Source organism: Sus scrofa, chromosome 16 (genome assembly GCF_000003025.6).
Source record: "Sus scrofa isolate TJ Tabasco breed Duroc chromosome 16, Sscrofa11.1, whole genome shotgun sequence".
NCBI classification, from domain to species: Eukaryota; Metazoa; Chordata; class Mammalia; order Artiodactyla; family Suidae; genus Sus; species Sus scrofa.
The window spans coordinates 51,042,724-51,070,714 of NC_010458.4; the positions used below are offsets into that span (position 1 = coordinate 51,042,724).

A 27,991-nucleotide genomic window follows, 5' to 3' on the forward strand; every position below is an offset into this window, starting at 1 on the left:
GCTGTGGCTCAGATTCAGTCTCTGGCCTTGGAACGTCCATACACTGTGGGTGTGGCCATTTAAGAAAAAAGAAGAAGAAAGCTCCATTCAAACCACATTTCCCCAGAACTCAGGTGAGCAGAGCCCGTGAAATCAGCATCGGCCAATCTGCAAAGAACAAAGGATTTTTCATGAGACACAATTTGGGGTGGGCTGGATTTTAGCGAACATCCGTACACTTGGCTACTCACGGAGGAAACACTGTCATTGTCTGTTTCACAGATGAGACACCTGGGATTGGAAGGAACATTCCCGAAGTCCCTTAGCTGGGGAAGTGTGACAGACTCCAGATTCCAAGTTCACTGGAGCCCAAGCTTTCAACCGGCACAAGATAATAAGGCTGCTTAGATGGAGGAAAGGACAAAAACTTCCCTGCAATTTCTCTACGCCTCAGGCTCTTCATCTATAAAATGGGCCAGTAACAGTAATAACGTCTACCTCAGAAGGTGGTCGTGAAAATTAACTAAGTTCATCCATGTAAAGCTCAATAGGCAATAGTTGTTATTTAACTAGTACTGGGGTGACAGAGTTAAGATTCGGAAGGACCAAGGCGACCTGGTCTGTTGTCCTTACGATAACTCCCAATTTCCCCTTAAATCACAAAAGGAGGAATTCCCGTTGTGGCTCATTGGGTTAAGGATCCCACGTTGTCTCCATGAGGATGGGGGTTTGATCCCTGGCCTAGCTCAGGGGGTTAAGGATCCAGCATAGGTCACAGCTGCAGCTCCAAGTCAACCCCTAGCTCAGGGACTTCCATATGCTGTAGGTGTGGCTGTAAAAAGAAAAGGGAAAAAAAAAAAAAAACCCACTAAGAAGCCATCCTTGCTCACGAGGTCTTGTTCTTTAAGACATTCATGATTAGAAATGTCTTCCTAATATACTGGGCTACGTCTGGCTCACCTCCTCCCCCAGGTCTATTTCTGCCCTGGAAGAGAGACTGAATAAAGCCAGCGGTGCTTCTGAGCGGAGGAGGAGCCCACCCCCACCCCAACCCCCTGGGGCCCTCCGGAGCCCTCCCCACTGTGCTCCCTCCAGGGCCCCTCACCCCTCAGCATCCCTGTCCCCTGAAACCCAGAACCGGATGCGGGCGTCCAGCTGGGCCCTGCCACTTCCCCGACCCCGGCTAATATGAATGCAAAAGTGGTGCCCTTGCATCTCACGCTGACAGGACACAAGGAGAAAAGACACACTATTGAAAAGAAAAAGGACAGTTGTGTTTGGAGCACTTTGCGATGACGTGATGAATCTCAGTTCATGACTCTGGCCGATTTCTTAGCTTCAACTCCCAACTCCTTCTCGCTGACAGCTGAGGCGTCTCCAGAGTGAGGCCTTTGTCCCGACTTCTGTTCTAGGGGCTTCTGTGCCGTAACCCTCCTCTTCCATCACACGCTGGCACTGGGGCTAAACGGACAAGCAGAGCTGGGTGCAAAACACCTTTCTGTCCACAGAGCCACTTAGCACATGGGCCTGGAGCTCCGCTCTGCCAGCATTCATCTCGGTCCACACAGCATCCAGGGGAGAAGCAGGCTTTGGACCAGCTTCCCACAGAAGCAGAGTCGGCATTTTAAGTATCTTTTTTTTTTTTTAAGTATAGCTGATTTACAGTGCTGTGCCAATTTCCGCTGTTTTAAGCATCTTTAGCTCTCAGAGGTGACTGGGAGCCGGGGCCGCGCAGGGAGCCATCTCCACACCAAAGGAACATGTCACTGGGCAGGAGGAAGGACACGACCTATGGCTGCTGCCTCATCGCTGATGAGAATTCTCTTGAATGTGTGAAGGTGTTCTGGGAAGTTAAAGCTTGATCCCAAATCTGGGCTAAGAGCTTCTCCGTCTATGCCCTCATCCTCTGCCCTTACCATCTGAGACTCGCCACTGCATTGCCATTGTCCGGGCGCTTATCTAGATGTCTCCCTAGCATGTGAGTTCCTTGAGGGGAGGGATGGTTCTCTTTTATTATCTCAATTCCCCAGGTCCTAGCACAGTGCCCAGATAGAGTAGGAGACCCATCAGTATCTGTTGAAAGGACTGATTAAATGAATCTGATCTACATACTGTACCTTATTTTATTTTATTTATTTTTGGCTGCTGCATGCAGCGGCTTAATGTGCGATTTCAGTTCCCAGCCCAGGGATTAAACCCGGGCTGCAGCTGTGAAAGCACTGAATCCTAACCACTGGACCACCAGGGAACTCCCACACATGCTGTACTTTAAAAAATTTTTTTTTTATTGAAGTGTAGTTGATTTATAGTGTTGTGTCAATCTCTGCTGTACAGCAAAGGGACCCAGTCACACACACACACACACACACACACACACACACACACACACATATATTATTTTTCTCATCTTATCCTCTGTCTTGTTCTATCCCAAGAGATTGGATACAGTTTCCTATGCTAGACAGTAGGACCTCTTTGCTTATCCATTCTGCATCCACTAGTCCACGGGTACTAACCCCAGATTCCCAGTCCCTCCCACTCCCTCTGCAGCTCACAGCAATGCCAGATCCTTAACCTATTAACAAGGCCAGGGATCGAACCCATGTCCTCATGGATACGAGGCAGGTCTGTTACCACTGAGCCACAACAGAACTCCAACTTCTGATTTAAATGTGAACCGAGAGACAAGGTTCACCAGGATCTTGAAGAACAGCTCAACGGTGAAAGACAGAGACCAAAACATACGAAGATAATAAAGAAACTCAGAGCAGAGATGACACGGGACTCAGAAGACAACGTCACATAATTATAATTTAATATGCTCTATATGAGAAGAGAAGAAAGATATTGCTCCCATGAAGCAAGAGCTGCATACATACCACAAGGAAGAGAAGCCAAAGAACAAGACATTTCTTAGATTAGGGATTTTTTGTTTAATTTGCTGAAGTAAATAAACCTTTCAATTAAAAGGATTAGAAAATTCAGTTGTATGTCCCCTGAAATATACTCCTCCAATAAAAAGTCAAAGAGATAGCAAGAGGTGAGAAAAGATTAAAAAGAAATTAGAGAATCAATTCGGGGAGCCTAAAACGAAAATCCAAGTAACAGACGTTCCAGAAAATAAGAGCAGATAAAATAGTGAAATTAAATGATCATAAAACAATAAGGAAAATTTCACAAAAATTATAGGATATAAGTCTCCAGATTTTATAAGCCCTCAAAGTTTCTAGCACAATAAATGAGAAAACTACTAGACCAAGGAACATTATTCTGAAACTGCAGAACAGCAAGGATAAAGAAAAGATGCTGACGGGACACACAGAGGAAAAAACCAAGCCACATACAAAAGGCTCAAGAAGTGAAATTGCAGCCAACTTCTCAACAGCTAGAGAAAAATGGTGACTTCCAAATCTTAGGAAATACGAATGTCAGCCTCTCTATGCAGCCAAACTGTACATGAAAAGATTGAAATTAAGACATTTTAAGCATGAACGATCTGAAGAACTCACCTCTTGTACACACTTTATGAGAAAACTATTGAAGGCTATTCTTCAGGAAAACAGGGGGGTGTTCCCCCTGCAGCATAGTGGGTTAAGGATCTGGTGTTGCTGCAGCTGTGGCAAGGTCAAGGTTGTGGCTCAGATTCAATCCCTGGCCTGGAAACTTCCATGTGCCATGAGTTTGGCTGGAAAAGAAAGAAAGAGAGAGAGAGACAAAGAAAGAAAGAAAGAAAGAAAGAAAGAAAGAAAGAAAGAAAGAAAGAAAGAAAGAAAGAAAGAAAAAGAAAGAAAAAGAAGAAAAGGGGGGGAGGCAAAGGATGAGAGGAAAAGGAACTAACACACTCCCAAAAAGGCAAACACATCCCGAGAAGGAGGGAAAGGAAACCCCAGGACAACCAACGGCTGTGCAGAATGCTTAAGGGGAAGGCTGCAAGAAATACTGAGTTGATGGAATTCCCTGATAGGTTTGACCATGTATGAAATTATATGGAGAGGTTTTTAGGAGTGGGGCATGACTCGTCAGATATTCAAAGAAAATTAAAAATAAAAATACTGCAAAAAAGAAAAAAAATGGACTTCCCGTCGTGGCTCATTGGTTAACCAGGAACCATGAGGTTGCAGGTTTGACCCCTGGCCTTGCTCAGTGGATTAAGGATCCAGCGTTGCCAGGAGCTGTGGTGTAGGTCGCAGATGCGACTTGGACCTGGCATGGCTATGGCTGTGGCTGTGGCTGGCAGCTGCAGCTCGGATTCAACCCCTAGCCTGGGAACTCCCATATGCTGAGAGTGCAGCTCTAAAAAGCCAAAAAAAAAAAAAAAAAAAGAAAAGAAAAAGAAAGAAAGAAAGGAAGGAAGGAAGACAGAAAATGAAGGGAGAGCTCCATACCTAAATATTAGCCATGCTTTGGGGCATAATTGGCAAAATTATTTTTTCTATTGCTTCTCTGTTTTCAAAATGACAACAATGAGCTTGTAATTCTTCTCTATAGGAAGGGAGGGGCTAGAGCAGGGGAGGGATAGACATACCCCCCACCTCCTTGCAGAGGTTAATTCCGAAGTATCTGGGCACCTTCCCACGTAAGAGTGCCTGTGAACTGGCAGGGTTAGAGTAAGGGCCAAAATGCGTTTTCCTTTCCTCTGCTTGGAATTCCTTGGCCCCAGGCCTTGATGCTACGTTCTCTTTTGCTTCTTTTCAGCCTGTTCCCCTGATCATCTCTCGTCCCCATATAGCTAAGCTGGAAAATCACCATTCCAGATTAAGGTGCATCAGAGGCAGAGAGGGGCTTTGTATAGCAGGTTTGATTCCTGGCCCCAGAATTTCCCACAGGCAAGGCCGAATAAATAAATAAACAATGAGGAGTTCCCGTCGTGGTGCAGTGGTTAACGAATCTGACTAGGAACCATGAGGTTGCGGGTTCGATCCCTGGCTTTGCTCAGTGGGTTAAGGATCCGGCGTTGCCGTGAGCTGTGGTGTAGGTCTCAGACGCGGCTCGGATCCCATGTTGCTGTGGCTCTGGCGTAGGCCGGTGGCTACGGCTCCGATTAGACCTCTAGCCTGGGAACCTTCATATGCCTCGAGAGCAGCCCAAGAAAATGGCAAAAAGACAAAAAATAATAATAATAATAAGTTTTCAAGCTAAAAAAAGTAGGTCCATTTCAATCAAAATATTATTTCAATAAATATTTACTTAATAGGTATATATTTATTTTTATACCTTTATTTATACAGGATGTATCTTCCCTGGTTATAGCAAACAATAAGGTTTAGGAAACTCTACAGTAGGGTACTAATTTTTTTCAATGTTTTAATACATACCTGGGAAAGATAATTCACTGCCACCCTTGAGATCCCCACCCTAAGGGACGGGCCTCGGCAGAGAAACACAGACAGAGGCAGAGCCCCACAAGAGGCATTCGGGGGGCCACTCTGCATGTACTGTTTTCCTGGTAAATCCCAGGAGTGCAGAATTCCACCAGGCTTTATCGGGAGCCTCTTCCTTCCTGCTCTGAAAGCGCCCAAGGTGGGCAGCCACGGCCCAGCACTGTCCCCTCTCACCCAGCAGAGGGCGCGAGTGGGCAAGCAACCTGCCCCGGCGTTGGAAGACGCCCCCTCGGCACGCACCTGGCTGGGCTGTGAGCACGTCTCACTTGCTAAATGACCGACTGCACTTTTAAGTCGCTTGCAAAGTCACCTAGTCCAATCCTAGTGATAGAGAACATACTTTTGAAAAAGCTCTCCCTTTCCTGAAAGAAGAGCTGCTCAGCCAGGATCTCCCCACCTCCTCCAAGGCGAAAGGGGCGGAAAGTGGGGCAGAAACAAAGAGGGACCCAGGCTAAACCGAGCAGGGCTTTTTAATCCTTCTGCACTTATGTTTTGGACTCGAGGGCACTTGGCGCTTTTCCAGGCAGCCTAAAACGAGGGCTCTTCAGCACACCCTACATGCAAGTAGGGAAGGGCTCATGGGTGGGAGTGGAACAGGGGTGGGGGGCAGGCAAGCGGCTTCCTAGACTCGGAGACTTCAGGGGATTAGGACAGTGACAGGACAGGCGTCTTCTGCAGGGAACGCTGCCAGCCCCCGGGCCCTCCTGCCCCCGCCTCTCCCGAGCCTGGGTCCAGCCTTTGCCAGTGACCCCTGAGCTCAGCCCCTCTGTGCGTCTCAGTTGATGTCTCTGGCCGTTTGGGGAAGGGGAGGGGGCAGAGGGCTTGGCAGGTCTGGCCCCACCAACTGCCACCTTGCCGGGTGTGAGCAGAACAGCAGGTGGGTCCAAAAGGAAGGCACAGTTTGCCTATGTTGGCATCTGGCAGCATCACGCTGCAGCTTCCATGATATAAATACAGGGAGCGAAAATAGCTAATCCCAGATAACAGCAGTGTAATCACCCAGCGCCCGGCCTGGAATCCCAGAGAATTTGGAGGGAGCAGCTGCGGGGGCTGCCCCCTTCGGCAGCCCACTGCCCCTGGGTGGCCCGGGCTGAGAGAAAGCCAGCACAAAGCAGGGGAGTGGGGAGCAACTGGAGGACAGAGCCCTGATGAAAACACCTCTAATCACCACTCTGCCTAGGAAGGATGGTTTTTCTGGAAACACCATGAGAATTCTGAGCTGCAGCAGTGTGAACCTGGTCTCCCAGTCTTAATTGAGACGTGATGATAAACGTGGAATCATCTAGGTTGTTTGTTTGTTCGCTTTTTTTATCTTCTGGGTATTATTATCATCACTGGTGTCCTTCTGGTCCTCCAGTCTGGGAGGTCAGGGCCTCTCCCATGTTCCTCCCACCTTCAGGTCCTGGGCACAGTCTGGTGTGTGTCCACCATCCCCAGACTCTTGCACTCAGATCGGACACACCGGCAGCACTGCGTGGTTACCACTGAGGTTCCCAACAATGTAGGCACAGCTCCTGCGGAGACAACCAGTCATCTGGGAGAAGCTGGTGGGCTTGCCGTCATTAGCCATCCTGTTCAAACAGCACATTTCATTAGGGCTGCTGGAGATGGTGCAAAGAGCTCAGGCCCCTCCCTGCCCTGTCCAGTGCGCTCCCTGATACTCTGCTTGACGGACACGCCATCCCCAGCTAGTCACATCTGTCCTCACACACTCTGTGATTCGTCCTATTGTCCCTGCTTCTGAAGGGCCCTGGACACTCATCCCTTCTGCCTGTCAGGAGGTGGTCCCTCGCTCAGACGCCACTGCAGACAGAGCCCGGCGGCCCTGGAGTTGACTCGGGCTGGACCGCTGTGGATGGACGCTGATCAGGTGAGGCCACAGTGGGGCTCAGAAGCAATGGTGGGGGCTGGACCTCAGAAATACGTCCTGGGGGAGCACCCAAGAAATTCGATCCTACTAGTGTTCCCACTGTGGCTCAGCGGGTTATGAACCTGACTAGTATCCGTGAGGACGTGGATTCGATTCAATCCCTGGCCTCGCTCAGTGGGTTAAGGATCCGGCGTTGTGGTGACCTGCAGTGTGGGTCACAGACTCCGATTAGATCTGGCGTTGCTGTGGCTGTGAGGTAGGCTGGCACCTGCAGCTCCGATTCAGCCCCTAGCCCGGGAATTTCCATATGCCTCAAGTGTGGCCCTAACAAGCAAAAAGAAAAAATGGGAAAAAAAAAGGACATTTGATCCCCGGTGGGAGCATCATTACCACTCTGTCTATCCAGGAAGAGGGAAGAGGAAGAGTCCAGAGCAAACCAGCAGGAATGGGGAATGGAAGCATTTGTCATCTCGGCACAATCCAGGGGAGGCAGTGAACAAGACCCCTGCTGACTGGAGAACCCAACGAATTAGGAACAATATTATTTTATTTTATTTTATTTTTAATTTTTAATTTTTTGCTTTTTAGGGCTGCACTCGCGGCATATGGAGGTTCCCAGGCTAGGGGTCGAATTGGAGCTACAGCTGCCGGCCTACCCCACGGCCATAGCAACGCAGGATCTGAGCCACGTCTGCGACCTACACCACAGCTCGTGGCAACGCCCGATCCTTAACCCACTGAGTAAGGCCAGGGATCGAACCCACAACCTCATGGTTCCTAGTCGGATTCATTTCTGCTGCACCCTGAGGGGAACTCCTGAGCAATGCTATTTTAGTTTGGAGTCTCATGTCACTTTGTCACACAGGCCTCCGTACAGTCACTGCAGAAGGGAGTCACTGTGCTCCCTCTCCCTCAGACGACCACGAAGACCAGCCACAAACAGCCCAGTGAAGAGCAAACCCTGAGCTGTACAAGTCTCTGACCCCCCGGCTGCAAGGTGTGTCCACCTCAGAGCCTACCCCTCCCCTGGGCCTCCGGGAGATGGAGACCCCTCCAAAGAAGGGTCTGTGAACCTGCAAGACCCCCTGGGCCACCACAGGAAGCTCAGCCACCAAGATTAAATTTGAAGAGTATTTGATGACATGGGAAAATGCTTACAATTTTATACTAAGTGGAAAAAATATATGTTCTGTGATCTCAATTATGTAAAATCTACATGTAGAAATAATGGAGCCACACAACAAAGTATCTCCCATGTTTTCCGTTGCTTAGGAAGACTGTATCTTTTTTCTTCTTTTGCATGAACTCATCATGCTAGGAGTGCTCTCCAATGTCCCTCATCTTTAAGAAGAATCAGGAGTTCCCGTGTGGCCCAGCGGGTTACATATCCAGCGTTGTCACTGCAGTGGCTCAGGTGCTCAGGTGGCATGGGTTTGATCCCTGGCCAGGGAACTTCTGCATGCCATGGGTTTGGGCAAAAAAAAAAAAAGAGTTGCTGTTCAAGAGGAAGCATTAGGCCTGACAGTCACCTGTGCATTGAAGAAGCCCATGATGTCTTGGATGTGACTGCTTTGATTGATGGCTGAAAAAAGTTTTCAAGTTAAAAAATATAAAAGAATCAAATATTAAGTTAAAATGCTAAAAAATATGAAGTATTTAATACTACTTAACTTTAATAAGTACTTTATATTTAACTTAATATTTTAAATTTATATTTTGATAGTTTAATATTAAATATTTTAACATTTAACTTAATTTAAATATTAAGTTAAAGTACTAAATAAAAATAATATTTTGCCTAGTTATGGCCAACGACTGATGCTTAAGAAGCTCTACATTAGTGTATTCACTTTTTTAAAGAAAAACAACTTTAAAAATACATACTTGTGGCTTCGTGAGGGAGGGGCGGTAATCCACTTCCACTCTTAAGATTCCTGCCCCAAAAGAGGGACCCCCACAAAGAATCAGAGGGACAGAGCTCCGCGAAGAGCATGCGGAAGGCCAAGAGGCCCCTAAACAGAAGGCCCACTCTGCTTCCTCTTCAACCCCAGGTGAATCCGTGAGGCTCCATCCAGGGTCCCTTCCCGATCCAGTCGGCTTCAACCTTGGTCCGGATCCACTACAGACCCTTGGTAACAGCGACCGGAAGATGGCATTTGAGAGCGTAACGATAGTACCTCCTGATATATCTGAATCTCTTCCTCATCACAAAGGTTTTCCTGGAGTTGCTGTTGTGGCTCAGTGGGTTAAGAACCCAACACAGTGTCTGTGAGGACATGGGTTTGATTCCTGGCCTCGCTCGGTGGGTTAAGGATACAGCATTGCCGAAAGCTGCAGTGTAGATTGCAGATGTGGCTAGGACCCGGTGTGGCTGTGGCTGTGGTGTAGGCGGGCAGCTGAAGCTCTGATTTGACCCCTGGCCCAGGAACTTTCATATGCCTCAGGTGCAGCCTTAAAAGGAAAAAAAAAAAAAAGGTTTTCCTTACATATTTAACAGAAAATGAACCCCCAAATAGCAAGTGAATAAAAGAAGGGAAAAGCCATTGGTTGAATATATACCATGTGTAAAAATTATATTAGAAACAAGATACATTTTATTTAATTCGGCCTGGCCTTCGCAACAACTAAGACACAGACCTCCCACAGTCCATTTCACAGATGAGAAAAACCAAGTCTCCGAGAGTTTAAATAATTCATGCAAGGCCACCCAACTAGAAGTGGCCAAGCAAAGATTCAGGTCTGCTGAATCTGACACCCAAGTCCCAAGTCCTTACACCAAACCGCACTGCCTCTGCCTCTGAAAGGATGCACCCAGGTACAGAAAGCAACGCGGGGGTAAGAGGAGGCAGGGAGACATGACAGCGACAAGCCCAGGCAATGGGCAATCCTTCTCCCCAAACCTTTCAGCATTGGAGAGACACATGCCGGCAGAAAAAGAAAGCCAGAGGCGGAAAAAGAAGCCAAGGATCAAAAGCAATGGCACAAGGGAACGCCCACTGTAGTACAACGGGGATCAGCTGCGTCTCTGCAGCTCTGGGATGCAGGTTCGATCCCTCGCCCAGCACAGTGGGTTAAGGATCAGGCTTCCGCGTTGTGTGGTAGGTCACAAACTGTGGGTCGGATCTGATCCCTGGCCAGGGAACTCCAGATGCCCCAGGGCAGCCAAAAAAGAGAAAAAAAAAAAAATAGCAAAGGCACAGGGCAGCAGTGGAATTAGCGTCTTGGCTCTGTGCTTGTTGGGCTGCTTACTGCCTACTGACCAGTATGGAAACGTGGGTCCCACTGTCTATGGACGCCACAGGCCCGAGTCTTCCTTCTCTGCCAGACAGGCAACTCCGGCTGTAATCTAATCACACCCCTTGAAGCCCCAGCCAGCAATCTCTTTCCCTCACCCTGTCACAAATGCCATCACGTTGCATCACAGATTCCCCTCACACGCACAGCCCAGGCAGGACACTGGGACCTGTCTCGGCCACACATCCACAGATCGGCAGGGTCAGCCCTGGTTCTGCAGTGCACAAAGGCCAAAATAAGAGTGAGACCCAGGGGGCCCCTTCGGGTGGCAGGCCTGGCTGGCCCAGGGAGGTCGAGACCTGGAGGCCTGCTCTTGGCTGAGTCCCGGTTCCTTGCTGGTGCCCACTGTGGATCTGCTCACGGAAAGTTATTAGGGATAGAAAGGAAAGAAAAGAAATAATCCAGGCAGGCTTCCTGAAATGCAATTATTACAAAAAAAAAAAGGAGCAAGAAAAAGTAGAATAAAAACTCATATGGGAGTTCCCCTTGTGGAAATGAATCCAACTAGTATCCATGAGGATGATAGTTCGATCCCTGGCCTTGCTCAGTGGGTTGGAGATCCCTTGTTACTTGTGGCTGAGGCGCACGCCAGCTCCAATTCAACCCCTAACTTGGAAACTTATATATGCTGCGGGTGTGATACTAAAAAGCAAAAGCAAAAACAAACAAACAAACAAACAAAAAAACTCACCTGATGGTCTAGATTTTAAGATTTGACATGTGTGTAATGAACCAGGTGCCATTAACTGGCCTGATGCTTGGAGCGTCGCAGAAGGCACCTGATGCAAACTTCTTTGGCACCACCACTCTGGACGTGGAGTCAGCATGGGCCCTCCTTCCCAAAGAGTTCAGATGCCTCTGGAAATTCCAGGACGAGGATCCAGGGAAATGGACTTCAGCACTTTGCGTTTCGATTGGGTCCTGTGTTTCCATGTACGGGAAGCTGTGAAGCAAGGAAGCCCCCTGTTACCCTCTTTTAACTAATGAGGAAGGGAAAGCCAGGGGCTCCACAGTCCTACAAGTACTTTGTAGCAGAGCTGAGACCAACTGAAACCTGGAAGCGTGAACCCGCATTACTGGTTAGAGCAAACCAGGTGGTTCAGACCACCAGCCACTCTGCTGGGGATGAACAGCAAAGCTGCAGAACAAACACATTCTTAATTGAACGAATGGAAGAAATTCATGGGTTTTCTTGGACTATATAAAGAAGAGGACTAAGGCTGAGCTCTGCCTATTTCTTTCCCGGCTCGTTTAAAACTGCAAGCTTATTATTACCCTCAAAGTCACCCTGCCCCTCTTCCCTGTAAAGGTAAAACAATAAGTATTACTTGTATTATTACTATTAGGCCTTAACAGCGATTGCTTTGCCTTGGGTGTGAGGATGGGTCACTAAAGCATGTAAAGATAGAATAAACGGAAAGAAAAATCTATATGTACCTTTTTTTTTTCCCTGCCTCCAAGGCATGAGGAAATTCCTGGGCCAGGGATCAAAACTGCACCACAGCAGAGACCCAAGCCACAGCAGTGACAACAGCTCATCCTTTAACCACTAGACCACCAGGGAACTCCTATATGGTTTTTTGTTTTTGTTTTTGTTTTTTCTTTTTAGGGCCACACCCAAGGCATATGGAGGTTTCCAGGCTAGGGGTCAAATTGGAGCTAAGCTGCCAGCCTACACCACAGCCACAGCAACTCAGCATCTGAGCTGTATCTGTGACCTACACCACAGCTCACGGCAATGCCCAATCCCCGACCCACTAAGCGAGGCCAGGGATTGAACCTACATCTTCATGAATACTAGTCGGTTTCATTTCCACTAGGCCACAATGGAAACTCCAGTGGTTTATTTTCTTTAGGAAGTAGTTTCTTTGTAAGAACTTTGTTTGCCAGAATATCTTTTGAGAAAGAAAAGGGGTAAATCCAATGAAATAGATTGACAGCTCAAGTTGTTGTTTAAACATTTGCTTCTGCTTTTAATAAAACGGATAATTATTCAAAAGAAAAAGGGGGATAAAACCTGCTTAAAGACATCAGAGAGCTAACAAAATAAGAGTTACCAGCTAGGATGCAAGGGAAGAGGACGCCCAGAGCAGTGAGTCCATTCTTTGAGCTGCTTTCAGACCTGGGGACATTTGCTAATTTGGCAAGTGGTGGCTGAGAGGCTGAGTGGCACTTTTGACAGCCTCAAAGGGAAAAGGGGCCAGAGATGGAACCTGAGGCTCACCAAGAGTAGGACTGCGACTTGCTTTGGACCGGAACTCCAAAAGGATGCTCTCTACAAGTAAGTGTGAACCAGAAGTCGTAGTGTGGCCTTGCAGAGGCCACAGCTCAGCTTTAAGTATTCCAAAGCCCTGATGTTAGATTTAAGTAATCCTTGACAGAGGGTGCCCCGGGAAGCTGGCAGAAGCAAACACAACCTTTCTTAGAAGGAAGACAGTGTCATTGGAGGCCAAGAACTGATTCGGCCAGCAACTTTGCAAACACGATGCTCAAAACGCAATTAAAATACTAAGGCATAAAGGATACAAAGCAGTATTTTAAAAAAGAAAAACACAGAAAAATCAACAAACAGTAGAAACAGACCCACAGAAGCTCCAGCTATTGGCATTACCTAAGATTGCCAACTACGATTGCCACATTCTAGGAAGTAAAAGAAATAAGACTGAGAATTTTGGCAGAGAACTGAAGGCTATAAAAAGGAATCATACAGATGTGTTCGAATATAAAAATATGATCTCTGAAATTAACACCTCAAAAGAGAGTTTCCGTTTAAAAAAAAATGGTGAACTGTCTTACGGCAGAAGAAATTACCAGAATACAGTAGGAAAGACAAGCAATACAGAAGACAGGGCAAGAGATATAAACGACACAGTGAGATCTCACATGTGTGTTATTAAGGGCCCAGGGAGAAGAGAGATGGAAAATGTCAGAAGCAATATTTGAAGAGATAACAGCTGAGAATTTTTCAAAAGTGATGAAAGACATCATCATACCACAGATTCAAGAAGCCTTACAAATCCCGAGCAGGATAAATAAAAAGAGATCCACACTTAGGCACGTTGTCAAAAAAGACTGCTGAAAACCAAGGATGAAGAGAAAATCATAAAAGCAGCCAGAGGGAGGAAAAAAAGGCAGATGACTAAAAAAGGGGCAGGAGTCAAGCATTCGGCTAACCTTCCATCAGCAACAATGGAAACTGGAATGCAAATGATACCTGCATCTTTGGTTTTTTGTTGTTGTTTTGTTTTGCTTCCATTTCTGGCCACCCCACGGCATATGGAGCTCCCAGGTCAGGGATCAGAATTGAGCCGCAATTGTGACCCAAGCCACAGCTGCGGCAATGCCAGATCCTTAACCCACTGTGCAGGGCCAGGGATCAAACCCAGGTGCCAGCACTCCCGAGACAGCGCGAATGCCGTTGCACCACAGCGGGAACTCCAAGCCTGCATCTTTAATTTGCCAAAAGAACTCATGCCTCCTGAGTACAAATCTAGTTCTCTGCACAATGCTACTCCCTGAACTTTCATTTCTTAGGGGCTTCTGGAGCTAGACAAACCTGAGTTCAAACACCAACCCTTCAACATCAAAATTCTGTTACTTTTCTGTACAACGCAGAAGAGAAAATTTTAATAGAACGTGTCCATAAAACATCTGGTACTTCGAAATGCAAAAAAAATTGCATCCCAGCTCCCTCATTTTTTTCTTCCTCTCTGATATCCCTTCAAATAAACATTGTTGATAAGTTTGGTTCCCTTTCTCAGTTTTTCTCTTACACAATCCAAGTCCTGGTGATTGCCGAACTACAGTTCTAGTACCCATGTTTACCTTTTCTAGGTGAACAGTCGACTTTATTCCATCTCACCATCCTGAATGGTTTCTTCCTGAGCCCTCCCTGTTTGTCCTGGTCTGGGTCACTCAGTCACAGCCCCTGTAAGGCAGAGCTCACCGCTCTGGCCACCCCACCTCCTGACTGCCACGTGTATGAGGCTGATGACCACTTGTCTTTTCCCGAAGGGATGCATCAGATCCCAGACTGCCCGAGGGTTGGAGTGTAACTATATTCTCGAAGACCAAAAGCATGAACTTGACAGTGGCAAACCCGAGCGCCAGAAAAAAATAGTCGTTTGTCACTCTGTCATGTGCTCCTAGGACATCAGCTAATGCTTCAAACTTACCATGGAGCAGACACCATATTGACCGTGGCCGCTGCAGATGAAAGACGCGGGGTCTGCCCTCCAGATACTCCCCATCTGCTGAGAAACAAACCATCCCCACAAGTACCCACATAGGATGCAGTGGAGTTAGGAGGAGGGGGAAACTAACTTGAACAAAGAAAAGACTGGTCATGAGCCCTCTTTTCTTTCTCTACACTCCCCCTGCTTAATCGCATCCATTTGCCGTGGCTTTAAATACCATCCGTACCCTGATGGACTCCAACTTAAATCTCTAGCCCAGTTCTAGCCACTAAACTCCATACCCAGAAGACCACTGCCCATTTGAAACCTGGATGTCTATAAGCATCGGGCTTGTCTTCCCAAATCACCTGAGTCTGTTAGTTCACTTTCTTGCATCAGAATGTTATCTCTGTTGTTGTGTCTTTTTTGGCCACCCCGAGGCCAGGCCAGGGATCAGATCCAGCACACTGCAACTGTGCTGGGCAGGGGGATCGAACCTGCATCCCAGTGCTCCAGAGCCAAGGATGATCCCTTTGGGCCACAGGGAGAACTTCAGAATGTTCTCTCTCCTTTTTGCCTTTTTTTTTTTTTTTTTTTTTTAAGGGCCGCACCCTCAGCACATGGAGGTTCCCAGGCTAGGGACTGAATCAGAGCTGTAGCCTCCGGCCTACACCACAGCCGGATCCAAGCCACGTCTGCAGCCTACACCACAGCTCATGAAATGCCGGACCCTTAACCCACTGAGCAAGGCCAGGGATCGAACCCATGTCCTCATGGATACTAGCCCAATTTGTCACCACTGAGCCACAAGGGGAACTCCCAGGATGTTCGCGTTTGAGCACCAGGAAGAGGGACTAGTGTGAGCAAGGAGAGAGATGTAGTAAAAAGGGCAGAGCGTCTGAGTCGCGCGGACTCTGAAGTAGGCATGCTGTGTTCAAATTCTAGCTCAGCCCCTAGCTCTGTAACCTTTCTAAAATTAGTTTCCTGGAGTTCTTGTTGTGGCGCAGCAGAAACAAATCCAACCAGGAACATGAGGTTGCCGGTTTCAATCCCTGGCCTCGCTCAGTGGGTTAAGGGTCCGGTGTGGCTGTGGCTGTGGTGTAAGTCGCAGTCGAGGCTAAGATCTGGCGTTTTAATAATTTGGTGTGGCTGGAATGTGACTGCATGAGAAATTTCTGGGAGATGTGACTAGAGGATCAGGTTGGAGTCAGAACACATGAAGTGAGGGGATTCCTCAAAATTTTGCATGAGCAGGGGCCAAGCAATCACAGCTCTGCAAATTGTTATCTGGTCCTCAGTTTCTTCATCTGTAAAATGAGGAAAGTAAGATCACTTACATACTGGGTTTTTCAATTTTTTAAATTAATCTCATCGGGTTTTGTGAGGGGTTTTTTTTGTTTTTTTTTTTGTTTTGTTTTTTGTTTTTGTTTTTTTTTTTTAGGTTTTAATGAGATGCGTTGGTAAACTTTTTCTGGAAAGAGCCAGATAGTAAATATTTTCGGCTTTGCAGACCATACGGTTTCTATGGCAACCGCTCACCTGCTTTCCTAGGCGACAGCAGCCATAGACAATACCTAGTTGAATGGGTGTGGCGGAGTTCCATTAAGACTCTATTCACAAAATCAGGTGGTGAGCCAAACTGGATCCACAGCTCTCCAGGTAAGCCTACAGCTGGTACAAGAATCCCTAGCCTAAAAGGAGCAACCAGATCAGACACCTCTGCCTCCTATGCATGCCCAGGACACTGGCTCAAAAGATGGTATAGGCCCAAACCGCCCTCTCTGACCCCGCCCCACCTCCCCCAGTCTCTGGTCATTCGCTTGAGCACAAAACTCTCTCCTTCATGATGCAGGTTAGGAGAACCAGTCCTTTTGCTCCCAATAGAAACGTAGCAGCCGTCAAAACATGAGAGGCTGTTCCTGCTCAGCTCAACAGAGCCGGCAGGCCGGGCAGGGAGGAAGTGGGGAAGCAGCCAGCCTTCCTTGGGAGCTGGACCCGAAGAACCAGAGGACTCTTTTTGTTTTTGCTACTAAAAATCCTAGCGGAAAAAAAATGGGGGGGAAGTTCTTGTTAAATAAAATTAATAGTTTTTTAAGGCTAAAAAAAAATACTAGCAGAGCTCTTTAGAGTGTTTTTATCCTCAGCCCAAATCTTAAGTTTGCATCACTAACGAAGAAGCAGAATAGGGAGCTCTCTTCTAGTGCAACCAGTTAAGGAGCCAGTGTTGTCACTGCAGTGGCTCAGGTCACTGCTGTGGTGCAGGTTCGAACCCTGGCCCAAGAATTTCCACACGCTGCAAGTGGGCAAAAGAAGAAGAAGCGGAATGGGCTCACAGCCCTCTAGGCGACTGCACAGAGAGGGTTCTAAGAAGCCCTGTCTTCCAACCCCAGGGTGTTCTGCAGCCTTTGAGTTCAATCGGAGGCAGGACACAGTCAAGTTCCGAAGCTCGCTTGAGTCCCGTCTGATGCCAATGCCTCTGGTGTTTTGTTTTGGTTTATTCTGGACATTCCTGAAACAGCTCGTGACCTGCATGAGCATCAAAGGCCATCCTGTCCCCATGCACCAGGGAGCCTCAGGCTGGAGTACAGGGCCTGGGGGGAGTTCCCACTGTGGCGCAATGAGGATCAGCAGAGTTTCTGCGGTGCTTTGACGCAGGTTTGATCCCAGGCCTGGCACAGTGGGTTAAGGATCCAGTGTTGCTACAGCTGCAGTGTAGGTCACAACTTCAGTTCAAATCTGATCCCTGGTCAAAAAGACCAGGGTCTAGACCATTTGCAGCAACATGAGGGACCTAGAGATTATCATACTAAGTGAAGTAAGTCAGACGGAGAAGGACAAATGTCACATGAGATCATTTACATATGGTATCTTTGAAAATGATACAAATGAATTTATTTACAAAACAGAAACAGACTCACAGACATAGAAAACAAACTTATGGTTCCCAAAGGGGAAGAGGGGGAGGGAAAATCTTGGAATTTGGGATTAATAGTTACACACTACTGCATATAAAATAGATAAACAGCAAGGACCTATTGTATAGCCAGAGAACTATATTCAATATATTGCAATAACCCATAATGGAAAAGAATCTGAAAAAGATCATATATGTATAACTCAATCACTTTGCTGTACAGCAGGAACATTGTAAATCAACTATACTTTGATTTTAAAAAAGAAGAAAGAACAGGGAGTTCCCGTTGAGGTGCAGCCAAAACGAATCTAACTAGGAACCACGAAGTTTCAGGTTCCATCCCGACCTCGCTCGGTGGGTTAAGGATCCAGCATTGCCATGAGCTGTGGTGTAGGTCGCAGATGAGGCTCGGATCCCGTGTGGCTGTGGCTGTGGTGTAGGCCGGTAGCTGTAGCTCCAATTGGACCCCTAGCCTGGGAACCTCCATATGCCACAAGTGGGGCCCTAAAAAGCAAAACAATAAAATAAATAAAATGAAATAAAATAAAATAAAATAATCGGGCCTGGGACTCAGAGTCTCTCCCACCTTCCCTGCTACAAACCTCCCACCCAGGGCCAAGCTCTTGACAGAGGGGGAAATGTGTGACACCCTGACCCCCTGACCCCCTGACAGTGTCCCATTCGGTCTGAGACAAAGCAAATTTTCCTAAATTCTAGATAAACCACATGATCTAACAAAAGAACCCAGTCCCTGTTTAGCACAAAAATAGTTCAGCGGCCCGAAAATATTCACCAACTCCAGGGCAGGTACTAAGTGAGCTACTGGAGCCTCCAGGGGAGCACAGGTCAGAGGACTTCATTGGCATTAAAATAAGTATTTTGGTTGGGGGGGTGGCGCACCTGAGGCATATGGAAGTTCCTAGGCTAGGGGTTGAATCAGAGCTGGAGCTGCCAGCCTACACCACAGCCACAGCCAGTGCCAGAGCCGAGCTGAATCTGCGACCACAGCTCACGGCAATGCCGGATCCTTAACCCACTGAGCAAGGCCACTGAACCCGAGTCCTCATAGACACTAGTCGGGTTTGTTACCACTGAGCCACAACAGGAACTCCCTAAAATAAGTCTTTCTGACTACTGGCCCGATCTTAGCATTGTCAAGGCAGCTTCCCTATCGCTGGAGTTATACCTGCGAGAGGCAGGACACTAACAGCCAATTGCTAGCGCCGCCACGGTGGGGATTTAGGAACTAGACAGAGAAATTAAATACCTCAGTTTCCAAACAGAAGCCACCATGAAGACGGGAGGACTCCCCTATACTTGGTCCTTCTATTTTATGAAACAGGATTCCACATAAAAAGACCATTTGCAATAAGGATTCCATTGATTTTGGGGGGAGGGGGCACACCCACAACATGTGGGAGTTTCTGGGCCAGGGATCCAACCCCCGCCACAGCAGTGACCCAAACCACTGCAGCTACAACACCGGATCCTTCACCTACTTTGCCAGAGGAGAACTCCATGGTTCAGTGGCTTTAAAATAAAATAAAATCTTGAAAACAACCAAACTAGATAACTGTTAATGTTCCTTCCAACTCTGAGACTCCGGTTTGGTGTACTAAGCATCTGGGTGCTCGGCATAGTCAGTGATACCAAAACCATAATCACCCTTCTTGCAATCATCTCTAATGTATGAATATAAACTATCACTACAGCATAAACAACCCAACGTCACACTAATTTCCCCGTCCCCTGAAAAATGTGAGTGCATCCTCCTCGGTTTGAACAGGGGTGGCCAAGCTGTTTCGTTATTTACCTTATGCTCCTTGTCGCTATGAGAAAACGGTGATGACATCTTTTTGGCCAGATGGAACTGATGGAAGATTTATGGAGCAGCTGAGAACTGTCAAAGCCAGGCCAGGCAGATCCCACAAGACAATGACCACGGCCTTTTCATCGAGGAGCAAGTGCTTTCTGGAATCCACTAACACAAGAGGTTCATATCTACCCAGTCATCAGCAAGATTATCCCAACACCCCACCAGCTGCTGCCACCCAATCCGGAGGCCTCTGCTTCTGCTCTTGAGGGATGGCATGTGACCACGCGGGAGTCTTACCCCTCACCCACCATCACGCCACCCCACCCCCGCCCCAGTCTGGCACCCACAGCCCTCCCAGAGTGGGAAACCTCATCCAATGCCTTCTCCGTTACAGAGATTTCAGAAATTAGTCACAGAAAAAGGAGGGCGGGAAGAGAGTGGAGGTTTCCTGAAGGCACCAGTAACAAGATCTGGGCTGTTTCACCTCGGGGTCACGACAGCTCAAATTGTCCCCGAGGTAGCACTGAGTGGTCAAGAATGAACTCACCCTCGGCCAGCCCTCTGCGGACTTGTCCACCCTCTACTCTGAACAGAGAGCTTCCTTGAGCCTGGGCCTCCAGTAGAGGGGCCTCCCCATTCACAGAGCCGTTCTCTCTGGAGATATTGAGGTTTCCCCACCGCCAGCCTCAGAAGACGGCCCCAGTGCCCCCCACCACCACCCCGGGACCAGAGAGATAGAAGGAAGGGGTGGAATGGAGACTAGGGTCCTTCATTTGTTTGAAACAAGGCTTTAGAGGAGCTTCCCAACCTTCTCTTGTAAAGACACAGGCTGGCATTCCTTCCACGGCCTTGGTGACCATACGTCCTACTCTGCAGAGGACAATCAAACTGTGCTCCTCCTGCCATCCCAGAACTGCACTAATATCACAGCCTTTCACTCTCAAAAGTCCCTGTTTGGACAATAAGCTGTACAGTCCCTCTCCCTTTGGCCCAGTCGCCACCTATGCTTTTCAGTGAGAATCTGGAAGCCAAGAGATGGGGCGATTTAAAAAAAAAAAAAAAATCCCAAAGAAACAGACTCACAGACATGAACTATTGCATTTAGAATGAATAAGCAGGGAGTTGCTGTCATGGCGCAGTGGTTAACGAATCTGACTAGGAACCATGAGGTTGCGGGTTCGATCCCTGCACTTGCTCAGTGGGTTAAGGATCCAGCGTTGCCGTGAGCTGTGGTGTAGGTTGCAGACACGGCTCGGATCCCGCATTGCTGTGGCTCTGGCGTAGGCTGGCGGCTACAGCTCCGATTGGACCCCTAGCCTGGGAACCTCCATATGCCGCGGGAGCGGCCCAAGAAATAGCAAAAAAAAGACCAAAAAGATAAAAAAAATAGAATGGATAAACAGTGAGGTCCTACCGTACAGCCCAGGGAACTCTATCCGATCTCTTGGGATCGACCATGATGAAGATAATACAAGAAAGGGAATGTATATATATATATGTATGCGTGAGACATATATAATATGTACGACTGGGTCACTTTGGTGTACAGCAGAAAATGTCACAACATTGTAAATCAGCTCTACTTCAATAAATCTTATTTTTTCTTTTTTTGTTTGAAGTATAGTTGATTTACAATGTTGTGATTTAAAATGTTATATTAGTTTCAGGTATACAGCCAAATGATTCAGTGATATATAGATATATCATATATATACCTATATATATATTCTTTTTACATATATATATATATTCTTTTTCAATTATTTTCCCTTACAGGTTATTATGGGATATTGAATATAGTTCCCTGTGCTATATAATAGGTCCTTGTTGGTTATCTATTTTATATACAGTAGTGTGTAAGGGATTCCATATTTTTTAAAGAAAAAACCAAAATAACAAAAAAGAAAAATAAAACAAACAGAAAGCCCCCCAAAATTAATAAATAAATTTTTTAAAAATATTTAAAAAAACCAGAGTTCCTGTCATGGCTCAGTGGTTAACGAATCTGACTAGGAACCATGAGGTTGTGGGTTCGGTCCCTTCCCTTGCTCAGTGGGTTAAGGATCTGGCATTGCTGTGAGCTATGGTGTGGGTCGCAGACACGGCTCGGATCCCGCGTTGCTGTGGCTCTGATGCAGGCCGGTGGCTACAGCTCCGATTAGACCCCTAGCCTAAGAACTTCCATATGCCTTGAGAGCGGCCCAAGAAATGGCAAAAAGCCAAAAATTAAAAATTTTTAAAAAATTAAAAAAACCAAAAGGTAAAACATATTTCAAAAAAATGCATCTAAAAAAGCCAAAGAGCAGCGATGTCCATTAGTTTCTAACAGGGAAAGACGAAAACGATCTAAATGTCCAACTGCAGGAAATGGTTTAATAAATCAGGGCTTGTCAATATGACTACTATGCATCAATGCAAAAGAAAAAGGTGTTGGAGTTCCTGTCGTGGCTCACTGGTTAACAAATCTGACTGGGAACCATGAGGTTGCAGGTTCAGTCCCTGGCCTTGCGCAGTGGGTTAAGGATCCGGTGTTGTCGTGAGTTCTGGGGTAGGTCGCAGACACGGCTCAGATCCCACATTGCTGTGGCTCTGGCGTAGGCTGGTGGCTACAGCTCTGATTAGACCCCTAGCCTGGGAACCTCCATATGCAGCAGGAGCGGCCCTAAAAAAGGCAAAAAGACAAAAAAAGAAAGAAAGAAAAAAGAAAAAGGTGGATCTAAATGTACTGATGTGGAAAGATCTCCAAGGCGTTTTATATTTGGTCAGAGAAAATGCAAAGTGTTGGTCAATGCAAAATATTTGATCCCAGTTTTCTTTTCTTTGTAATCGTGCATGTAGATGTATGAAAGGTCTAGAACAACACTGTCTAGGAGTTCCCGCTGGGCTGCAAGGGATCAGCAGCCCTGGGATGCAGGTTCCATCCCAGACCCAGCACCGTGGGTTAAGGATCTGGGGTTGTGGGTTGAAACCACGACTCAGATCTGATTCCTGGCCCCAGGAAGTCCATATGGGGAGGGGGAGGCACAAAAAAAAAAAAAAAAAAAAAAGAAAAAGAAAAAGAAAACAAGAAAACAACAAAAAAACCCCACTGTCTAATAGAAATACAATGTGTGAGCCACCACGTAATTTAAAATTTTGGGATCCATATTTTTACAAAGTGAAATTTATTTTATAAAACCCAGTGTATCCAAAATATGCTGTAAATCAGTATACAGCAGCCGAAAGCCAGCTTCCTGAGGGCTGCCTTGCTTGTCCATTTAGAACCAGGGAGCCGAGGTGCTTCCCTGAGGAGTCAGGGGAACCGGACAGCGCTCTCTAACACTCAGCCTGAAGCTCTGTCAAAATGCAGCCCGGAAACCAAGTGCCATCAAAATAGCCCTGGGGTGTTTGTTTTAAAATGCAGACCCTTGAGCCTCACGAAATAGGAATTTCTGAGGCGGGGCCCAAGAATCTGCCACAAACAAAAACTCCAGATGATCCCTAAGCCCAGCTAGGATGCAAAGGGACCTCATTCTCTTCCACTGCCAGATTCCTGGCTAGAATCTGATTCCACCTAGAATCACACTGGCAAAAAAACTGGTGGAAGGCAAAAAATCTACTCAGAACACCCTGGAAGAAGATGACATTTCACTGTACGAACTGACTGATGCTTAAAGATCCCACAACTTCAAAACAGGCCATCTTGGGGTTCCCTGGTGGCTTAGCAGATTGAGGATCCTGCGTTGTCACCACTGTGGCTCCAGTCACTGCTGTGGCGCAGGTTTGATTCCTGGCCCCAGAAATTTCATAGGCCATGGATGGGGCCAAAAAAACAAACAAAAAAAAACCAGAACAAAAACAGGCCATCTCTTGGTAAAGACAATTAACTCTCCTTCTAACTCTTCAAATCAGAGAAAGCAGAGGCTAGTGGACCAGTGCCCACCTTCAACCTCTGTCCCTATGAATGCAAAATACGCAAAAGATGTTTCTCTTTCTTTTTCCTTTTTTTTTGGGGGGTGGGGGTGCTGATCTGGGGACATATGGAATCCAGCCACATCTGCTGCCTATACCACAAGCAGGATCATTAACCACTGTACCGCAGTGGGACCTCCAAAAGATGTTTCTTTCCACTTCCACCATTCAAGAGATGACTCTGGGATGATAGCTGGATGCAAGGCTTTCCCTCGAGGTGAGACTTTGTATCTATTTGGTTTTTGTGGTCTTTTACATGCTTTTTTTCTCCCTTCTTTAAAAACAAAACAAATCTATTAAAGGGGAAGGGGGCACGGGGACAATTTCTTCAAAGGCATAGTCTCAATACTGCAAGTTATTGCTTAATATGTATAACATCTTTCCCGGAAAAGCTCAATAACCAGAAATTGACAGGTGTGTTTATTCCCATTTTACAAATAAAATAAAATAAAATAAAATAAAATAAACCGGCAGGCTGGGGGCGGGGTGGGGGGGTGAGAGAGAATCTAACCTTTGCCCTCTCCGGTTGGCCTTAAGCTAGGCGGCCTCTGCAGAGGGTCAGAGTTCCTTTTCATGACAACCACAAGAAGCGGGTGTCCTTACTTTCCCATTTTCACAGCCAAGGGAAGGGGTTGGGGGGGGGGCACACATCTAGGGAGAAGCAAGTCATCCCCCGGACTCCTCCGCGGATGCTCACTGCCCCTGCTTCGCACAGAGGCGTTTCCTCTGACACAAAATGATTTACTGCCTACTTCACCCCCACTCAGCCGCATTTAGCTGATTAAAAGAAAGGCCCTCTCACCATAGTTAAACAAGCAGATGAACGTTTTCATCAAAGCTAAATGTCCTTTAATACTCGGATGCCCACTCGCCTTCCGCGACACCTGGCCGCTGTCAGTCTCCGTGTAGATGGGGAGGGGGTAGCGGGCACCGGGAGGAGGGGCTCCCGCTCCCCTCCCCCACAGCGGCCCTCCGAGGCCACCTTAGGGGCACTCCCTCACGCTGGGAAACTCCTTTCCCTTGAAGTTTCTCTCCCGCCCCCGCCCCATCTCCATCTCTCTTCTCTCTCCATCTCTCTTCACATTCAATCTCCCTCCCTCTCTTCCAGTTCTCTGGGAAAAGCAGCCAGCCGCGGAGGCCGCCCAGCAGAAAGAAGAGCAGGCAGGAGGACCCTTGTCCGGGCAGCCTCCCCAAGACACAAGGTCAAGGTGAGGTGCCAGAGACCTGAGAGCACCGAGGAGGTTCGGAAGCGGGGCGTGGCCCGCGCCGTGGTGACCAGATGTCCAGATGTTCTCACGGTTGAAAACAGAAAACCTCTCGGTGCTGCTCTTCAGAGGGAGAGGCGAATCCTCTTGGCTCTAAGGTGTGCTGGGAGGCGCTCACCAAGGAAACCCCCAGAAGATGTGGCACACACGCCCAGGCCCAGGTCTCCTGGCACCTCCCCACCCCCTCCCACCTCGCCCAGGATGCTGCCCGGTCCAGGACACCATCTCTGACGGTTCTGCTGCAGCTGAAAATCTGACCATGTTTGCTTCAGCCAAGGCTTTCTCTTCTGCAGGTCTGGGCCGCCAGATGTAACATCCCTGAGTTGTCTCCCCTGAGCCCCCAAGGAGGGAGAGGTAAGCAGGTGAACCTGATCACCGTGCCCTGGAGGTTTTGAACCACAACCACAAAAAGAGCCCCTTCCCGAGCAGGAAGCGCTGCGCATGCACGCATGGACGTGCTGCAAAGACACTGTTCGGTGGGTTTCAAATGTGGATCCGAAAGCATTTGTTGTACACCCACAATCCGCTTGAAAGTATGTTAGAGCGTATCCTCGGCCCTCCAATACCTGAACACAAGGTAATGCACAGCGAGACAGGCACTTAAACTGAAAAGCAGTGCCCAGAGGCAAGGGGTTAACCTTATTCGGCCCAATTATTTTCACGGTTACGTGGTACTACAGTTTTGCAGTTCAGGCAACAAAATGGTTTCTCCCAGCTCCTCTGCTGCCCGCCCCACATGCCCCAAGCTCCTCTCCAGCCTACAACCCTTGCCAACACCACTCTAGAATTTTTTAAAAGAGGAGAGGGGGGTGCAAAAAAGGAAAATGTGAAGGCCCTCCAAGGACCTTTTTTTGTGGTTATTTGCAATTTGGAATTCTGGAGGGAAGGGGAAGGGGGGGGGGTCTAAGATTGGAGCCAAAATGAAGACACAGTCCAGGTGGAAGGTCTGAAATCATCTTGGATCAGCTTTTCCACAGCAGACCTGTCTGCTTTTTTCCTTAAAAGCCTTTTGTTCTCCAATCTGGGATAGCACTGTCACCAGTAATACTACTACGAGCCACCGTTTATTAAGCATCTACTACGAAGAAACAGTATGCAAAATCATTTTGCTTAAACAATGTTCTGAGTACCTATGACTGCCTAAAAACCATCCCCAAACCTATTGGCATGAACACAACTATTTTATTTTATTTTATTATTTTATCTTCTTTGTCTTTTTGTCTTTCCAAGGCTGCACCCGAGGCATATGGAGGTTCTCAGGCTAGGGTCGAATCGGAGCTGCAGTCGCAGCAATGCTAGATCCAAACCAAGTCTGTGACCACAGCTCACAGCAATGCGTGATCCTTAACCCACTGAGTGAAGGCAGGGATCGAACCTGCATCCTCAGGGATGCTAGTCAGATTCATTTCCACTGAGGCACAACAGGAACTCCTGAACACAATCATTTTAGATTGGCTGATGGGGAACTGCTCTATAGCACAGGGAACTTAACCCAATGTCCTGTGATAATCTATGTGGGGGGAAAAATCTCAAAAAGAATGGATGTGTGTATATATGTATAACTGAGTCACTTTGTTGTACAGTAGAAATTATCACAGCATTGTAAATAAACTATATTTCACTAAAATTTTTTTAAAATTACCCAAAAGATCATTTTAAAAAACCACCATTTGATTATATTTACTGCCCCCATGGGTCAGGAATTTGGGACAGGGCATAGCAGGGATGGCCTGCCTCTGCTCTATGAAGTCTGAGGCCTCGGCTATGAAAACTTGAACAGCTGGGTACTGGAAGCATCTGGAAGCTTCATCACTCACACATCTGGCCCCGAAGCTGGAAGAACTAGAAAGCTGGTTCATCCGGAACTGTCAATCAGCAGGCTTTCATGTGGTCTCTTCTTATGACTTGAGCTTCCTCCACAGCATGGTGGCCTCAGGGTAATCAGATTTCTTACATGGTAGCTCATGTCTCCAAGAGCAAATGTTCCAGCAAACAGAAAAATGGAAGCTATATGGCTTTTTCTGATCTAGCCCCAGAAGTCAAGTGGTGCTACTTCTACAGTATTTTACTGGTTTTATCGATCGAAGCAGTGGCAAACTTGCCCAGATTCAAAGAGAAAGGACATAGGACCACGATCCCCAAACCCAGTGGGATGAGTGTCAAAAAAACCTGTGGCTCTGCTTTACAACACTATTTTCTTTAATCCCCAAGCAATAATCTTTTGAGGAAGTAGGAGGATTATTCCTGTTTCACAGATGGGAACATTGAGGTTCAGGGAGGTTAAAGAGTCCACACAGCCTGAGCTCCAAATCGCTGCCCACAAGACTCACTGCCAGGCGTTTCTGACGCCTTCCTTTGTTCTGGGTGCTTTCCCCCAAACCACTCCCAGCCCAGACTCCAGGACCCTGCTTGCCTTACCTCTTCCTGTTGGTTTACCTGCTCTGGATTTCCTTCTGTTCTGGAGGTAGCCAACGACACTTTGGCCTCTGTTCCATCTTCACAGGTCTCGGGTCCAGGATGGAAATATCAAGGCAGGCAGCCCTCCAGGTTTGCCCAACCTCTAATGTCAGCTACGTATGGGGTCCTCGTGGTCTACCCGGCCAGGACAGGAATGGCCTTGCTCCTGTGGAATTCCCACTGCCTCGGGGCAGCTGCTTCGGTTGGCTGGGCCCCTGATGCACTCAGCCTTCATTCTGCCATTGACCCGTGGCCAGTCCTAATTGGGAACCAAAACCCCACCAGTGTTTCAGTATATATTATATATTATCACCAGGTGCCTACATATAAAAACATAGGCTTTAGGAAGACAAATGGGAAATGGGGGGGAAATAATTGTAGCAAACAATAAAATGGCAAGAGTTGCAAGCTAAATAGAGTTCATAAAAATCAATATGAAAAAACTGCCTAAAAAACTAAGATCTCAGTAGACAAACAGAGGATGCAAATCGGCAATATATTTTATTTTTATTTTTCTGCTTTTTAGGGCCACACCCAAGGCATGTGGAAGTTCCCCAGGCTAGGGGTCCAATTGGAGCTGCAGCTGTCGGCCTACACCACAGCTCATGGCAACACCAGATCCTTACTTAACTCACTGCGCGAGGCCAGGGATTGAACACACATCCTCATGGATACTAGTCAGGTTCCTTACAGCTGAGCCACGACAGGAACTTTGGCAATACATTTTAAAAAGAAAATTATAGAGTTCCCGTTGTGGCGCAGAGGAAAAGAATCTGACTAGGAACCACAAGATTGTGGGTTCGATTCCTGGCCTGGCTCAGTAAGTCAAGGATCCGGTATTGCCGTAAGCTGTGGTGTAGGCCGGCAGCTATAGCTCTGATTCAGCCCC

General features: G+C 47.3%; 1 long non-coding RNA gene across 2 annotated transcripts in view; it reads right to left on the reverse strand.

The window, feature by feature from the left end:
* Positions 5,204-27,991, reverse strand: part of LOC110257268 — a 30,141-nt gene continuing 7,353 nt past the window's right edge. Inside the window, exons 2-4 of one of the 2 annotated variants that reach the window (XR_002339662.1) lie at positions 27,082-27,361; positions 11,216-11,467; positions 5,204-6,931 (exon numbers count right to left, since the gene is read on the reverse strand). This is a non-coding gene — a long non-coding RNA (uncharacterized LOC110257268). Of the gene's footprint in view, positions 6,932-11,215; positions 11,468-27,063; positions 27,362-27,991 lie in introns of both variants that reach the window. The other variant, XR_002339663.1, reaches the window with a different exon arrangement.